The sequence below is a fragment of the Cupressus sempervirens genome, chromosome 6, assembly GCF_028749045.1.
Source record: "Cupressus sempervirens isolate cs-2001-9-10 chromosome 6, ASM2874904v1, whole genome shotgun sequence".
Classification (NCBI taxonomy): Eukaryota; Viridiplantae; Streptophyta; class Pinopsida; order Cupressales; family Cupressaceae; genus Cupressus; species Cupressus sempervirens.
The window spans coordinates 448,069,440-448,087,026 of NC_143123.1; positions in this window are offsets into that span (position 1 = coordinate 448,069,440).

The following is a 17,587-nucleotide window of genomic DNA, read 5'->3' on the forward strand; positions in this document are numbered from 1 at the left end:
TATGGAAGAGAAGATAAAAGTTTCTAGAAGGGAGGCACATGAATTGCTTGTTACTAATTTGTTTGAAGATGAGGAGGCATGTATGAAGAAAATGGAGAGACAGCCTTTGGAGACAAAATTAGAAAGGGCCAGGAAAGGACCCATAGTTAAGGAGAGAGATGAGGGAAAAAAGAAGGCAATTTGTTGCAGTATGCTCTAGAGATGAAAGGAAAATTGCTAAAGACATGATGAAAGAAAAAGTGTTGTTAAGTTATAATGTAACCCAATTGGAGCAATAGATCCATAATGAGGTAAATGTTTATCTTGATGATACTTTTGGTTATGCAAGTAAAGATGGGGATGTGATTATGCAAATCCAAAATGAAGAAAGTGAACTATCAAACCATGGTTACATAGTACCATATTGGCAAAAGAAGTTGGTTGTTAATAAACAACAAGGAAAGGTGAATCAAGTTATGGCTAGAGACAAAGCCAATGATAGAAAATCAAGACCAATGATGGAAGCTATGATGAAATGCCTAAGGAAATATGAGGACAAGAGGAGCATAGATGAAGCAAGTTTTCATGACAAGATGATAAAGGCCAAAAGGGAGGTAGTAATGCACCAAATAGTCCTAACAGAAGAAGATGTTGTTAATAAAGGTTGTGGTTGTAAGAAGAAGACCAGCCAACAATAGATCCTAAGTAAAGCCATAAATGACAATAAGGAAGATTATGCTCCAAAGCCTCTAGCAGTGATTGCCATAGAAAGAAAACATGATAATTGTGAGATAAAAGATATGCAATCTAATTTATATAATGATGATTATGAAGCATTGAATACAAGTTATGATTATGAAAGGAAGATGTGGCTAACTGAAGGAAATAGAAAAGAGAAAGATAATAGTGTGTATGTACATAAGGAGACAAGCTTAGAAAGGGCTGGGAGTAAAGGAGGAAGGAATAAATTTGTGTTGGATCGGCAAAAAGCTAATATTGGAGTGACAATAGAGAGTGACGTTGCTTGTAAAAGATGCTTACATTTGAAAGGTGTTAAAGAAGAACACCAAAATTTAGAAAATGAAGGAAGATTTAATTCTCCAAGACTTGAAATTTTAGACTTTGGCTACATCAAAGACTTGATGAAAGTTGGTGTTCAAACAGATCTAGAGCCCAAGGATGGTGATATTTTTAAAGAATATTACGTTGATAAAGGTATGGGAAAATAAGTATTCATAAAGGAGCAAGCGTATAAGCAGGTGAAGTTCCATTTGGAAGGGCATCTTGAAAAAGAGAGTAAAAATGTAATGAAGGAAATTACAACACATAAGGAAAAGATACAATTTGAGTTTATTAAACCAGGTACTGTAAAATTGCATGTTGGTCTACTTGAGTTTAGAGATGAACAAACTAATTTTCTTAATAATGGGTTAAAGAAAAGGCATGTGGATGCTAGATTTCATAATGAGATAGTTGTTGGTGATGAAGAATTTGATGGAAATATTGCTACTGGAACAATAGAAAGAGTTGACAATATGGCTTTTCCTAGTAAGGATGACATGGAAGGACAATTTGATGCATATGATGACTCTACTAATGCATATTTTACAGCTTTGATTCCTAATTAGTTGCATGCATATTTACAAAGATTTAGTACAAGTAAATATGTTGAAGACTTGGAATTTTGGGAACTAGAGGGTGAGAACTTGTTAGATAAAAGAAGGAGCAAAAATAAATGGAGGAAGAAAGTTCTAAATATGTTTGCCCAGACAAGGGATCATGTACAAAATAATTGGAAGACTAGGAAGAAAAATGTTATCCGAAGGGGCCAAAATTCTTTTTTCCTTATTAGGAGTCACCTAGATTTCCATCTTTCAGAGTGATTGGGTCATAGAGAGGCATACAAAAAGGTGGAGAGAAAAAAGAATGCAAATTGAGAAACTCAAGAAGACAAAACGCAAAGAAAATTTGGAGATAGTGTAATAGGGGATGCATGGACAAGACAATTAGAAGAAGAAGAAAAGAAGAGTGAAGGATTTTATTGCAACCTTCATGAGTCAGAGCTCATGGTTCCTTTCTACCTAGGGAGTCTGATGTAGGAGCATCCATGATGACCTATTTAATGTCAAACATTATTTAGAATCTATCGATGAATGACATGCTAACCATAATTTTTTGTCTATCAGATGTCAAGTTAACCCTACTCGTAAGAGCTATAAGTGGTAGTTAAAGCATTTAATCTAGGATTTTGAAATTTTGAAGTTTCCAAAATTAAGTGCCAAGTTTTGAAATTCAAGTTGGTTTGGGCACTCACTCTAGTATACCATTTTAAATATCAAATGGGGATCTTCTAAAAGAGGTAGGAGAGAAGAAGAGAAGAGAGTGTGGCTAGAGAATTTTTGGAAGAGAGGAAGAAGGGAATGCTCATTGGTGACTCCACATTGCAGAGGAAGGGGAGTGCCATGAGAGCAAGCTAGCAAGCTGAAGAATAGAGAGAGACCATTATTAAGGGGAAGACCCTAAAATCCCTTCAAATGATGCATGTAACAAGATTTGAATTTTTTATAGAATGAGAATTTTTCCATCGTGTTCATGTTCATTTATGTTTTATCCCTCTACACTTACTAAGAATCTAAATTATTCTATAATAGAAATTATTGTATGCATGGAAAATTTCCTCTCTTATCTTTTAAGTTAATCTTCTAGGTTTAATTTGTCCTGGTTTTGGTTGCAACAACTCTTTGTTTGATAGGACATAGGGGAGTTGATCTGTATCTGTACCACTAGGTAACAATTTGACCTTAGAAGGTATAATTGGTAGACTTGATACTTTTGAGATGTTTAACTTTGATAAATACACATATGCTACTATTGAATCTACTTTCAAGTCACAATTGGTTCTTAGCAAAAGAAAAGGAAAACATGTAAAGAGTGACAATGACAGTTTTGATGATGAGATTGATGAACTTGAAGCCCTTATTGTAAAAATATTTGGAAGAAGAAGAGGTAAATACAAAGGTAAACTACCTATTATTTGTTTCTCATGAAATATGTTGGACATATTGCTGCTAGGTATCCTAACAGAGAGGATAAGGAACAAAGGAAGGAAAGCAAGTACAAAGGAAGAAGATATGAAAAAAACTACAAAAGAAACAAAGATGACAAAGGTAAGAAATTTTGTTATATTGTTGAAGAAGAAACTGACAAGGAATTTGAAAGTAATGATGATGAAGTTGTTTATGTTGCTATGAAAGAAGATTCTGATGAAGATGATAAAACTACATTAATCTCTTATATATAAAAAAGTGATAGATGGGTAATTGATAGTGGATGCTCCAATCATATGACTGACGATAAAGACAATTTTGAGGATATTGGTATATACAAAGGTGAATGTGTTAAATTTTCTAATGATATCCCATGTGTTGTAAAAGGTAAAGGTTCTATTCAACTGACTGACAAGATAAAGTGTGATAATGTTTACCGGGTTGAAGGACTTAATTATAATTTGTTAAGTTTTTTATAGCTGAAAAAATTAGGTTACAAAGTTGAATTCCATAATAGGAAGGCCAAGATATATGATGTTGATGGTAAGCTGATTGGAAGTTGCGATCGGACAAGAGGTAACTTGCTCTGTCTAGATTTATCTAATGATACATGTTTTTTTGCACAACAAGAAAATGTTTGGTTATGGCACAAGAAGTTATGTCATGTGAATTTTGGAAATTTGGTGAATATCATTAAGATGAAGAAAGTAAGAGGGTTGCCTGAACTGAAGAAGCCTGAAAATGCTATGTGCAATCAATGTCAATTGGGAAAAATGACCAAGTCTAGTTTAAATAGAAAAGCATACACTTCTAGTGATATTTTAGAATTAGTTCATACTGACCTATGTGGGCCTATTCATGTTCAAAACTATTGTGGAGATAAGTTTTTCATTCTATTTATTGATGATTACTCTAGGATGATGCATGTGATGTTCCTTAAAGATAAATCTAATGTTTTTCAATTATTCAAGTGGTATTTGGCCAGAGTTGAAAAAGAAATGAGAAAGATTTTGAAGTGCTTGAGATCTTACAGAGGAGGTGAATTCATTTCAAATGAGTTCAATACAATCTATAATGACAAAGGAATTAAAAGATAGATGTTAGCACCAAGGACCCCTCCTCAGAATGGAATAATTGAAAGGAGAAATAGATCAATAATGGACTGTGTAGCAACATTGTTGATGGAGAAGAATGTATCGAAGAAATATTGGAGAGAATTTTTTAGTATTGTTGTCTATACCCTGAATAGAGTAAAAATTAAGAAAGGTGCAAATGCTACACCTTTTGAACGATGGTATGGATATGCTCCTAATAAAAAATATTTCAAAATATTTGGAAGAAAAATCTATATACTTAAATATAATAGGAATGATAGACTTGAAGCAAAGAGTGATGAAGGTATATTCCTAGGTTATTCTACCAAGAGTAAAGCTTACAAGTGTTTGAACTCTAACACAAACAAAGTTGTGGAAAGTGCAAATGTGAAAGTTGATGAGTTTGCAGAAAGAAGTAACAGTGCATGCAAGGAACAATCTGAAGATTATAGTACCTCCATTTATATGGATGATGGTGCTCCCAACACTCCAAATGAACAAAATAATCAAGTTGCAATTTCCCAGTAGATAGGAAATGATGTAGTGCAACAATTGTTAGCAACAGAGAGTGGGTGTTGAGCAACAGACTAAATATGTTGAGTCATAGACAACAATGCCGACCATGAAATAGAGAATATCAAGCATACAGAACATGAACTAGAACCTGAGCAAGAAATAGTAAATGAGCTTGAGATTATTTTTCAAGATGAACCTGTAGAAGAATATAGAAGAAAGCCACCTGTGCTAGAAAAGTTTGTAAGAAGACATCACAAACCTTACTAAATCATTGGTGATATTGAATCAAGTGTTATGACAAGAAAAACACTCAAAGATGACACATGCATACTCTATGAATTTGAGCCCAGATTAGTAAAATATGCTTTAGACAATGAAGATTGGATTCAGGCAATGAATGAAGAAATTGACCAGATTAAGAAGAACAATACTTGGACTTTAGTGCCAAGACCTAAAGACAAAAATGTTATTGAAACAAAATAAATTTTTAGAAGAAAACTCAATGAAAATGGAAAAGTAACAAGAAACAAGGAAAGACTATTATGCAAAATGATGGGACTCAAAATTGCCTCCCCGATTTGAGTACCATTGTAAGCTTTTTAGTCATTTTGAGCCCCTTATAAGTACATTTAATGCATGTGTACTTAGCTATCTTTTTGAGGCCTGAGAGGTGTTTAATGTTTCTAACACCTTGCATTTAGTATATCCATGTGTCCTATATTGATAAATTTTCATTCTAAGTCATTCTGTGAAGTTTCGTTTTGAGCAATGTTCAATTCTACATTTTTGTGTCAAACGGTGACAGGAGGCCTAGTTTGCATTTGAATATATTGTACCCAGTAATGTTTCATAACTCTCTACTTTGGGAGTGTTTAGTATTCATATCAAAGAACCTATGTTTCAAATTTCAAGTCATTTTGACATGTTTTGACTAGGTTTTGAATCCTTCAAAGTCGGTTGTTTACTATTGTCATGATGATGTAAATTGTTCAAAGTTTTGTGAGGCCTTGTTTGACCAATTGTAACTTTGACCTAGTTGAACAAAATGAAAAAATTTCTTTTGCATTGCTTTCTATAGGTTAGAGACTTTTTATGTTTCAGATTTGAGCCTATGAAGAATTTGTTTGACTTGTTTTCGAACATGATTCCAAATGCAATTTGTAAAGTTTTACTGGTGTCAAGAAATGCAGATTGATTAGTACCCCTATTTGAAATGTGATATCTCTGATTCTATGATTGTTTGAACTAAATGGATTGTACCATTATTTTCTACTCTTAAAATACTTTTAAGTGTGCTAGTTTTCAAGTCTTGGCCAATCCATCTACACACTTTCTCAGGTCCATTCTATTTGTGAAAATCACCTTTCTACCTATGTTCCCAGTTTTATAAATCTGAGTACCCCACTTTGATAGTTCATTAATTGCACCCACTTATTCATCATGAGCCCAAATTCCAAATTTATACTTTTCTCATGATAGTGAACCAATGCCCCAGTTTAAATACCCCCAGGTGTCTGTTTGCCTTGTTTTCGAAGCCAAAACTAAACACATTTTCTTATTTTCTGACATGTTTGCTTGCAAGAAGTTTTACAAAGGCAACTTTGACAGTCAATATCCTTTGACCCTGAAGTCATCATGAGACAAAATCTAATAGGATAAGAGAATGTGGAATAGAGAATCAACATGTCTGATTTTGGAGCTCAATCAAGTGTTTCTGTTAGTTTTTTAAGGCTAGTTAGAAGACCCCTTGGAATGAAACTGACGAGTTGTAGAAAGAGGTAGAATGAGTGTTAAATGATAAATTAGCTATCGAATTAGATTTTAATTAGTTTAGCAGGCTCAATGAATCAATTTGAAAGGTCAGACATTTTAGTTTGAATTTTTTTTTAGCCGAAGCCACTTTGGGGCCCAACTAATTATATCAGATCTATGAAAAAGGTTTGTTTGTTTTCAAGCCATAGGTTAAGGAGATCCTATCACCATCTGTGACAAAAGTTGATGAAGATTGTATGTATCATTGAAATGAGAAGGCTCATTTTCCTCTATCATAAGTAAACTCGTGTGAGGCATAGCTTAAGAATTTTAGTCAAATTTGAGTGGGAAGCCACAATTGTCTTTCACTCAAAGCACAAAGGAAAGAAGAAAATTTTATCAGTAGGTTCAGAATTGGTGGTGGTAGAGCATCTAAATGGTACAGGTTACACTTCAAAAATAATAAAGAGTGTCATAGATTATGTAATCTAATGTTGGGAAAGAAAGACAATTTGCTTTTTTTAAATGTCTGAGCAATAGTTAAATTCAAAAAGAAAGCAAGAGGACATTTGTGGTTTTTGTCTGTGCTATTGATAAAACGATGGAAACATTAGATATTTATGAATAATCTAAAGAAAGCATTTGCACTACTTTTTAACTGGCTAACAGACAACCATGCTAATTTCAAAACCATATATATACATACATACATACATACATAGATATGTATGTATGTATGTATGTATGTATGTATTTATGGATGTATGTATATATATATATATATATATATATATATATATATATATATGTATGTATGTATGTATGTATGTATGTATGTATACACACACACATATATATATATACATACATATATATATATATATGTATGTATGTATTTATGTATGTATATGTATATATTACATCTCGTGGAGCAATAAAAGTTACACCCAATGGACATGAATTTTGATGTAGAGTATTGTTTAAAATAGGGCATTACTAGCTAGCACCTCAAAAAAATGATTGATCAATTGCTCTGAAGACTAGAATAATGAGGCTCACATACTCTACACCCAAGCCAAATTATACAAAGAGCTTCCTGCAAGAGATTACAGACTCTTTCAATGCCAAGAATATTATCAAAAGCATAGTCTACAAAGGAGGAAACACATATGTGATCGTTTATAAGGTTATGGCTCCATGAGAGCTTCTAATTTTGATGAATTTGTATAATCTCTTATGGGAATAAGGCATCAAAATCTGCTGAGTGTGATGGGGTTTTTTTGCAAGGATAACTTTAAGGCTTTAGTAATAGAGTATGAGCCAAGTGGAGATTTAGACACTCTAATGGCAGGTTGAACACAAGCAGCCAGCATGGGGATGCAAAGTAATCCACACCATAAAAGGGAGTGCCATAATTCACGCTATTATGCAAAGCTCTATCTTCATTCACCACTCACTATTTACCACTTAGAAAGGTTTTGGAAGCTTTATTTGTAAGAATTAAGAGTGCTTTGACCAAATTTTGTAAAATTATGTGGTTTTCATTTGTAAGACAAAGAAAACCATTCAAACTACTTAGTCCCACATTCATGTCGTGGGAAGAGTTATAGTGTTTTAAATACCACAACACACCCATTTTAAGTGTCTTATAAACATCACACCTTTTGAGGCGCAAGGCTTGAGTAGAAGGTTCCCACTCATGGATGGCCAACTAGGGGTGCGAAAACCAAAATTTTGATGTGCCATGCATGTGACCAAATAGATAAATTAGATGATAGGTGGACCAACTAGTAGGTGTTATGTGGCATGATTCTTGAGGTAGATTGGATCACACATTCACAACAATTAAGCCATGTTTAGGCTTAATCATGGTGATGATGAGAAATGGTTAAGGATAATTGCATTGCACCTTTTCTTGGTTTGACCCATGGTTAAGAAAAATAGTGGTGACAGTGCGACCAACCAGTAGGTGCTACATGGCATGATTCTTGAGGCAGCTTGGATCACACATTCACAACAATTAAGCCATGGTTAGGCTTAATCGTAGTAATGATGAGAAATGGTTAAGGATAAACACATCGCAACTTTTCCCAGTTTGACTCATGGTTAAGAAAAATAGTGGAAACTATGCAAAAATAAGCAATTGTAACTTCTTAGAGAAAACCTAGGATTAAGAAAAATAAGGTGTGAGGGTTTGATTAAGGCATTCACAACTTCAGGGCAATTAAAGCACGGTTAGGAGGAGTAGTTGTGAGGTTGTAAAAGGTTAATCCATGGTATAGAAAGGCTTGATTTCATGATTTGACATGACCTAAGTACGGTTAAGGCCTGATGCTACAAAAATGAGGTAAATCGCCCAGTCACAAGGGTTAAAGTGTGGTTAAGGTTAAGAGCCCGATGATGTGAAAATTTGACATGTGGTGGAAAATTGACAAGGTAGTGATGACTATGCAAGATTCGACAAATCACATGATGCCACGTGATGGTCAACAGAGGGTTGACCTGGATGGAAAAGAGGGCTAAAATATGAAATCGAGAAAAATTAATTTTTTATTGATTTTCTTATAATTTTGACCATGTTGGCTTGTGATATAAAAAATTTAAATATTGTAAAGTTTTATATAGTTTAAACTATAGACCTTTTTAAATTTTACAATTTTAGTGTCTGAACATGAACTAGGGGCCAAAATTTTTAATGCATGCCAGAGGATCATTTTTCATTAAAATATGCAATGCAATATACCGTAGGATCCAGGAGAAGACGAGCTTTCCAAATATGAGATCAAAACATGCACAGGTATTCTCTGGTATAGGCTATAAGAATATTTGTAAAATGGGGGGCATTTTTAGCTGAATGGGAAAAATCCATCATTAACCATTAAAATTAGCTAGAGATCAGTCATTGAAGCTTTTTGTTACCAGATTCAGAGTAAAATGATTATGAGGGTTGCTTTTTCCTCTAGAAGTCATTTGACAAGTATTTTTGGCCATAGTTTGATATTAGATCTGGCATTCTTTTTAGTTACATGTCTTTATCGGTCTGGAGATATTTTCAAAGGCATTCTTTAGTAGCAAAGAAAAATTTGATTTGTAGTTACAAAGAGAGAGTAGAGAGATGTTCTTTAGCAATAGATGGAGGTTTTCCAAGTGGACAAATGGAAGCATTTAATTTGATCTGGGATTGCTTCCTTTCTATTTAGTCTCTTCTTTTCTCTTTCCCTAGGGTTGGTACCAATTTGTCTGTGATATCATAAGGTTGGATCCAGAGCTGTGATTCCACCATTTTCTCTATTATGAACAACAGTTGTAGTTTCTTGTAAGCAACTAATTAACATAGTTTTTTATTGTGTATATTCTAATTTTTGGCATATACCATGATGTATTGATTTCAAGGAAATTAATAAGAAAGTCTCAATGAAATATTTAGTCCAAAATTTGTCTCTATCTTCATGGGTTTGTAATTTCCTATTGATATATGCATAAGATGTTGTTAGAAAGGTTAATCTTTCCTTGGATATATTAATTGGGATATTCCAAGGGTACCTAAATGTAGTTTGTCCTCTTGTACACATGTGGAGGACATGTCATTGTTTTTCCTTTATTCCACATGTAAGGACAACTCTTGTTTATTTCTTTATTTAGTTTATCCTCCTTAAGAGGATTGTGACACTTTGCACACACCTATTATGAATGTGGCATTCATAGAAATGGGAGTTACAAATGCAACTCCTCTCTCATCTCTATATAAGAGATGCTCCTCCTTTCTTCTTCACTCTTAGCACTTGATGTTATTGTATTGAGCTACTTTTGCTCCAACACTCTCTCTCTCTCTTCTCTAGGCATTTGCCTTCATTCATAATACTCACAAGGGGTTTTCTTTGCTTTCCCCTTATAAATCCTTGTCTCCATTGTTGAACCATCTTGGTGTATGCTCTTGGAGTTTCTTATCTTATGGTAACATTGTTTCACACTTAACTTACTTGGATTGTTTCTCGTTCCTTGCTCAACATTATCATTTCTTACAGATGCATATTGTCCAATTGTAGCTTGGCTTTGAAGTTGTATGCCATTGTATGCTTTGCTATTGGGTCAAGGACCTAAGTAAATTACTTAATATGCATTGAAAAAATTGCAGGGATCATGGGAGGATATGATAAGCATGAATTTAATTTTTAAGATAGATGTTTGTTTACAAGGTAGATTGATAGATCTTATATCTAAAATTATGAGTATATCTCAGGTATCTATCTGTATGTTTTGACTTATCTTATGCCCAATGGATAAGGGACTGATTAGCTATGAGATTGTATGAGTTTGTTATTCATACCTTGGTCTTGCTGATAATCAACATCATTAATCAAATATATTTTCCCTTTCATGTTGAAAAAGCTAGAAGTGTTACCCTCACTTGGTTTATCAGATTCATGTGTCTTGTTATTAGTTATTTCATGTCCATGAACATTTGCATAAACATAGAAGATTCAGGGGTTTTTATTTGCTTTGTTAGATTTAAGTGTATGTTTTAGCACTGGTACCATATAAATGAATTTGAGGTACACCAACCTAGGTTTTGCAAAGCCTAAAGTAGAAGAAGGGTCTAGCCTTATATTTGGCCCGGTGTCTAAAAGGGTATGTTGTAGATGGGAAGTAGTTGCCCCTAGATGTATTTCATTCTCATTGGTATCTTTGAAACATAATGATTTAAAACACCAACACAAAGGATATGCTCAAGAAAAAGGAATTGATTATGGAGAAACTTTTTCTCCTATGGAGAGACTTGAAGGAGTCAAAACTCTACTTGTATATTTTGCCAACAAAAATTTCAAGGTCTATCAAATGGATGTCAAATCTACATTTTTATATGCTATACTTGATGAAGAAGTATACATTGAACAACCTGAAAGATTTGTAGATCCAGATAAGAAAAATATGGCATTTAAACTGAACAAAGCTCTTTATGGATTGAATCAAGCCCCAAGAGCATGGTGTGAAAAATTGCATAACTATTTGGTAAAGATTGGTTTTGAAAGGATAAATGATAACAATAATCTATATTTGAAGAATAGAAAGAACAATGAAGTACTAGTATCTAAAATATTTGTTGATGATATTATATTTGGAGGAAAAGAAACATTATTCAAATCATTTGTTGATGAATTAAAATTTCTATGTTTAGTGAAATAAAATTCTTTGTTGGATTACAAGTATGTCAAATGAAATTCGTTATTTTCATTACTCAATCCAAATACATCAAGGAGATACTAAAGAATTTTGGCATGGAACACTCAAGGCCACTGAGCACACCTATGTCTATAGGACATAAGCTATCTAAGAGTGATGATTTTGCTGATGTGAACCAAACATTATACAGATCCATGATTCAAACATTACAATATGTTGTTCACAAAAAACCTAATATTGCATTAGTAGTTGGGATAGTTGCTAGATTTTCAAAAAATCCTAAGGAGAATCACATGATGGCAGTGAAAAGGGTAATGAGATATCTAAAAGGCAAAAAAGACTATGGATTGTATTACAAGAGAAATGATAGATTTAAACTGAAGGTATTTACTAACTCAAATTGGGCAGGAAATATTGATGACAGAAAAAGCACTAGTGGAGGTGCATTCTTTCTAAGAAAGAGATTAGTGTCATGGACAAGCAAGAAATAGAATTGTATTTTCCAATCAACAATTAAAGTCGAGTATGTGGCAGTTGCATTGAACTGTTCAAACATTATCTGGATAAAGCAATTATTGAAAGGTATGAAAGAAGAAGTTATAGATCCAGTAGTTATCTATTGTGATAATACAAGTGATATCAACATTTCAAAAAATCCAATGATGCACACTAAGACAAAGTACATTTCTATCAAGTATCACTACTTGAGGGAACTAGTTCAAGACAAAGAAGTGAAGTTAGAATATGTGCACTCCAAAGAACAGATTCTTAACATATTCACTAAAACCTTACCTAAAGATGCTCATGAATATCTTAGAGGCTACTTAAGGAGACAAGGTGCATTGCATCAAATGTGCTAATCAGAATATCTTACACATCGATGCAAAAATAGTTCTACTTTGGAAAACGCCTAAGGTAGATAGTTAAGTACATCATAAGAGATCAATCATAGATAGATGGCGAAAAGTAGCCAGACAAGAAAATATCTACATAATTCATATGTATGAAGAGATTGAAGCTAAGAAATCTAAGTGTATTTGGAATTGTTTTCAAAGAGGGAGAATATATAAAAGAAGCATTATACAAAATAAGAGAGATATACAAAACTTAGAGAAGGGAGAAATGTATCCAAGAGGGAGATTTATTATTTCAGAGGGAGAAAATCACTAGAAGGGAAAATGTATCGAAGAGGGAGATCTATTATTTTAGTGGGAGAAAATTAGTAAAGAAAATCAGAATGAAACTAAGGATATTGATCACTCATGATAATGAAATATTTTGGATTTTATGGTAACAAGATATAGCTAATATTGAGATGTAGAGATGTTGTCATCAATGCCAAAGAGGGAGATTGTTAGAAGCTTAGAATTGGAACAATTGTTTTTTTCATTGATGTCAAATCTAGTGATAAGACATATTGCTACCTAATCTAAATGTCGTATCTATTTGATTGATGAAGAGGATTTGAGAAGTTGCTCATAACAATAGCACCTAGAGGAAAGGTTGAGTTATGAAAAGGAAGCTACAAATGGACATTTGATTAGATAGACTTTGATAAGAAAAAGTGATCATTTATATCAAGAAAGCTAAGTCGGGCAATAGAGTAAAAGGTTAAGGAATGTCGAGTGATGTTAGTGTCAACTGAGCTACACTAAGTGTCAAGAAAATCTAGTGTTGACCAAGAATCAATATTGATTGAGCAAGATAGTTGATGCTTAGCGATAAGTTTTACAGTGACCGAGTAATTCAGTAATGATCGAGTGTCAAAATTTAGTAATTGCTGAGTAATAATTTTGAGAATAAATTAGAGGAAATCATGATTCCCAACTGACTTAGTTGATTTCTTGAGAGATGTAAACTATGTTGAAGATAATATCAATGAGTTGGATCATTAATTTCAAGGTGAGTATTAGGTAAAGACCTAATAAATGAATTCCAGAGAATTTTCTAAAGGATTATCAAGAAGATTAATAAATATAATCAATCATGTTCAACCTAATCGTAAACCCTAAAATCTACAATGATTGTGGAAAATGGTAAGGCAAGAATTTCTTATTTAAAGAAGTAAAGAGTCAAACTTGTGATGTATGAGAGGAAGAGGCACATAGAGAAAGGTGGATCAGAGTCACACAAGTGTGAGAGTGAATGCAAAGCTAAAGGAGATTGCTTGCGCAGATGTTGTTGATATTGATAAGTGAATCTGAGTAGATGGCTTAAGTTTTTTTTAGAGGAGAAGATTGATTGCTTCATAGGTTGCCAAGCGAATTAAGAACAGAGATGACAATGTGAAGCTTATCATTGAATTGGCACATGGACCAAACCGTGATCTGAACTTGCAAAGTGAGTTGTAATCATATAGATCAAAACTTATTTTTTTCCTTCTAATCATTGTAAACAATTTGTATTGAAATCCTTTTAACAAAGGTTGACCTAGTAGTCATTTGAAAGACTTAACAATTTGTGTAAATCTTTTAAAAGGTGACATTCTAAATGGAATGATCAAAGTCCTCTGACAATGCCACTCCTAATAGGGTGATTATCCTCTAACTAAGTCACATTTAATAGTGTGTATTATAAACCTTTAACAAGCTTGGCTCCTAACATAGCTCACTTCGAAAGAGTGATAAAATGATGACATGTTGCTGGTAGTTTTTCCCAAATTAGGTTTCCACGTAAAATCCTAGTGTCAAATGTGTGTTGAATTTTTTATATGTTTTACATTTTATAATGTTTACATTCAAAAAATTATGTTATGTTTGAGATAGTAATTTACTACGTACAGTAGAGACTGAGTAATAGCGAGATAAGCAAAACAGTGAATATTTTATGTTTAATTGTTCAAGTGGTACTTATGGACCTTGAGTAACTAATTCTCACCCCCCCCCCCCCCCCCTTCCCCCCTCTCAATTATTCTAAATATTTCTAACATGTACATGAAGTATAAAGCAAGATATAAGGATGTAAATGTCACTTATATATTTTTCATGTATATTGTTTGACTAAAAGGTAGAGAAGGAGCTATAGAAGGAGGTAAAACAAGATAGAAAGGGAAATAGAGGTATTTTTTTTTCTTATTGGGAATACAAGAATGTTATACCACACTCGCTTTAAGTATTTTATAGGACCAAAAAATTAGCATACCACTTGTTAGTCCCTCGTACTTCTACATTTCCCATATGTTGGAATACAATAAGGAAGCTTAAGGATATATACATTATGTAGGATATGGAGTACCTAGAAGGCATCAATTTAGAAACATGTGTTAGATATAAGGAGCTGCCTCTAAACTAGCACTTCCTCTATCAAAAGTATTATTACAATATGCAATGGATGCATATTTAGCATAATGACTAATGTTAATCAATTGTTTATTGGAATATTATTGAATGTATTTGACTAAATGAAAATGATTTATAAAAATTTATGCACAACATTATTATGAAAACTATTATTTACAATATACTCATCTTGATCTAAAATATTATTATCGTCATTAACAAATTTTTTATTTGACTAGGATAAAATGTCTTATGTTATATAAATATACTTCTAGGGGCTATTTTGATTATGATTTTTTACAAGAATAGAAATTCTATCTAGTACAATAAATCTACTAAGCCAAGGGTCCATGATGTCAATCGTAAAGGATCGCATAGTTCTTAGATGTAATGAATATGCTAGAATAATTTTGATTTGGTTGTACTTTAAAGAAATTGATGAATTTTAAAAGAATTGTTGTTTAAATGATAATGTTAATATGTTGATTCAACTCGATAAGGTGATTCGATGGATAATGAAGGTCTATTTATTATTATGAAAGGATACATTAAAATCATATTTCTAGGCCTTTCTTAATATGATGGATATATATATATATATATATATATAAAAGATAAGAAAATCCTTAGGAAAGACAAGGGTGAAAAACTAGAGTTAAGATAAGCTAGATCCTTAAGAACTTGCTATGATGAAATGATGATAAAACGAAAAACGTTTTGATTGTAGACTTGAGTTTATATAGAATATGATGGATAAAATTAGATATTTATACCTAAGATAGGAAAATCCTTAAGAAATACAAGGGTGGACAACTAGAGTTAAGATAAGATAGATTCTTAAGAACATGCTATCATGAAATGGTGACAATAGGATAAAGGTTTTGATTGTAGGCTTGAGTTTAGATAGATAAAACTAGGATGTTATAGATTTAGATTAGAAAAATCTTGGAAATATTGAAGACAAGGTGGATTTTTACATATTATTTTGGATGGTGAACTATGAATTGGAATTAGTTTCAACCTATTAGCAAAAGATATTCTAATCTTCTCGTTGTTCAACATTAACAAATTATTTTGACACTAATATTTGTCAATAAGTATATGAAATTTATGTAGTATAATATTTTGCAAGAAGACTCAATAAAAAAATGCTCTAGGCGAAAAGGTGTAAGTATAACCATTGGCCTCACATAAGAAGATATATCAAACACATGTACAACTTATTTATTAAGTGGACTTGTGAATCTTCAAGAAATCATAATGGATACTTCAATCTCCACTTGATTAAAATGTCTACATTTACCATGTACTTCTACAGATGTGGATATAAGGTCATCTACTCCATTACATCTTACCTTAGAGGACAAACCTTGTCCAAGGTGGGTTTTATCTCAATAAATATAGGTACAAGTAAGCACTTTTCCCCAAATATTGATGCACTACACGTTATAATGATCAAATAGTCTTAGGCTATTAATTATAGGATATTTGTGGGAATCCATGAATTGAGGGATTACCTACATGCATAATATTATGAGTACATTTCTTTGTAATAACCCCAACCGGTTATAACTTCATCAAACACCAAATTCTTGTCTAATTTTGTTGTTTGTCATTTTGTCAAACACTTTGTAAGCAAGCTTTGATACCACTATAATATCCCTTTCAATTATGAATTAAATTTTCTCATTCTTTAACCTGAGAATTTCATCAAACAGTTTACACACAAGGGATATATTGAAGATCTAAATTTTGATTCTTCCTAAATGCCAAACTAAAAGAGATATGCTTGCAAACTCCAAATGACTAACAATGGCAATGCAAATATATTTTTTGCATTTTATTGGAACATATAAAGATTGGTTACAAATGAGAAAATATGCATCTTCAACCATGAAACATAAGGCAATGCATGTTAAGATTTAAATGATATTCTAATTCCCTTTGGAAACTCCTAAAATGAAATTCTAATATAAATCAATCTACAATCTCTCGACAATAGATTTAGAAAACCCTACCAATGCCCTAAATATCTACTCACAAATAATGCAAAATGTAATACATAGAAACCAGGAATTGCTCCCAAAAAATTTGACTTTTACTGTAGTAGTCACTATAGCAAGTCACTGTAGTAGCATTACTGTAGCAAATCATTGTAGCAATGACATTGTAGCAGCGGTACTATAGAAAAGATATTGTAGCAACGTTACTGTAGCGGCATTATTGTACCACTAATACTGTAGCAATACTCAACTTATTCCTTCCATCTTACTCCACAAATATGGCCCTAGGCCACAAAATTTTACACAATGAAAAGACTGATTTGTCTTCTCCAACAACTACAGCCCCTCAAAGGATCTTTCACCAATATGCTTGAATAGAACATGTGTATGATGTCCTTCAAATACCAAATTCACTGAGTATTTTACTAGCTGAAATGGAGGCACATAAAAGAACTATGTTCTCTAGTGGAAAATGTTGAAACCCTTGGCTCCACACAACTCGTCAAATGTAAATGACAATAATCAAACAATAAGAAAATAACATTTTATGCCCTTTTATTCTTTCCTTGTGGGGACTCACTTACGCTTCTCCCCAATGTGGGCTAAAAGATATAATTCCACTTTTAAAAATAAAAAATTAAATGACAAGTTATAATATAATTAATTATATTATAACTTAATAATATAAGCTCAAAAGTCAATATTTATTTTGTCCAAATAAAAATGAATATCTCTAT